The sequence below is a fragment of the Phalaenopsis equestris genome, unplaced genomic scaffold, assembly GCF_001263595.1.
Source record: "Phalaenopsis equestris unplaced genomic scaffold, ASM126359v1 Scaffold220874, whole genome shotgun sequence".
In the NCBI taxonomy this organism is placed as follows: domain Eukaryota; kingdom Viridiplantae; phylum Streptophyta; class Magnoliopsida; order Asparagales; family Orchidaceae; genus Phalaenopsis; species Phalaenopsis equestris.
Window position 1 is genome coordinate 4,514 of NW_018239128.1, and position 1,841 is coordinate 6,354.

The window sequence follows — 1,841 nt, forward strand, 5'->3', positions numbered from 1 at the left end:
CGAAGCGATGGCGCCACAAGGAGGTGTCATAGATTTCGCCATGGATTTCAACCAGATTGCTATGGACTATAACGGTCCTCTAATGGGCATAGTCAACAATGAAGAAAAGAGGCGACTACCTTCACTGTTGAGGGTGACCACTCAGGACGACGCGTCATGTAAGGGTAAAAACGTGATAACGGAACAAGATCTGATGGAGGGGCCTAGCCGACTGCCCTCCATGATAGCTACTCCAGCAAGGGGCTTAATAGCTGCCCACAGTGAATAACTGCCAAACACCCCACTCCGCAGAACACAACACAAAAACGCAAGACGGAAGAAACAGAGAGCCTTTCTGCGACAGGAGCGCAAGCGCCAAAGAAATGCAAGCGATTTTCTTACCCCCTTTCCTGAGGGACATATCTACGATCCAAAGCTGAGAGAGACTTCTGCCAGCCTGCCTACTACAGACGAAGAATCAAGATTTCTGACAGGATCAGATGTACACCCGGTCCTAGATATCTTGTGTAGAGGTTGCGCAACATGCAGCGTCGAGATACCAGCCAGGACATCAGTGACGGGCGCATTTATAGAATTCCCGGACTGCAATGTTCTACATCTACAGCGTTTCAGTACCTTAGAAGAATACGCTGCAAGCACCAATGAGTCTCAGACTCCATATTTTGTGAAAAATGAACCGTATGTCCCACCGGGGACGGACCAACGCGCACCGCGGAGCCAGGATCGTACATCCCGCTTGAGGCGGAATCTTATATTCCGGATCGGCCAGCACCAGTTTGGATTCCCGTCAAGCCCCGGAGGAAAAGCCCCGGAGGAAGGAACGTCCTAGACAGCTGCCAGCTCCCGGCGTGGTGGAATATTACAAAATAAGCAAGGTAAACAGAAGAGAATTTGAATTCTATGAAGAGGTTCAAGGAAAGTTTATCTACATATTGGAAGGCCTGGAATTATATACCAGGGTTTTCTCTGAAACTGATGAAAGAAACATCCTGGATTGCATCTTCGATTTGAGAGATAGAGGTCGAGCAGGCCTTCTCATGGAAAGAACGTACTCCGAGCCAAAGAAGTGGATGCGAGGAAAGGGAAGAATCACCATTCAGTGCGGATGTTGCTATAATTTTACAAACGACAGACAGGGGAATCCGCCTGGGATTCTCAGATATGACCAGGTGGATCCGTTACCCCCAATGATAAAGTGGATGATAAAGAGAATGGTCAAGTGAAATATTCTACCTGCCACTTGCATTCCTAACAGTTGCATCATCAACATTTACGAAGAAGGTGACTGCATTCCTCCGCACATTGACCATCATGACTTTGTGAGGCCTTTCTGCACGGTCTCATTCATGAGTAAGAGCAATATTTTATTTGGAAAAGAACTCAACGTAATTGGCCCTGGTGAATTCAGAGGAGCTGTGGAAATTCCTCTCCCAGTTGGTTCAGTACTTGTTCTCAAGGCCAACGGTGCAGACGTGGCCAAACACTGCATACCAGGAGTACGGCACCGTAGGGTGTCCGTGACCTTTCGTAGGATGGATGACAGTAAGATACCATATGGATTCCAGCAAGACCTGGAGTTTTACCTCTGAATACATGCAAAGGGAACTCTTATCCTGGAGCATGACTCAGAAGGTCTGCTTGATCAAGAGCTCGATATACCAAGCGCAGAGGACTCACTTGCTTTATTTTACCAGCATGACACATATCTGATGTAATCAGTCTATGATGTACTCATATCTTGAGATGACTCTCAATGCATTTCAGCATGTATTACATGATGTACTCTCTTTGAGGCATTAGCTTACATTTGATCTGTAGTATCTTTATTGAAGCAGATTAAT

General features: G+C 46.7%; 1 pseudogene; it reads left to right on the top strand.

Annotated features, from left to right (window-relative positions):
• Positions 1 to 914: 914 nt before the first annotated feature.
• Positions 915 to 1,589, top strand: LOC110037549 (annotated as a pseudogene).
• The last annotated feature ends 252 nt before the right edge of the window (positions 1,590 to 1,841 follow it).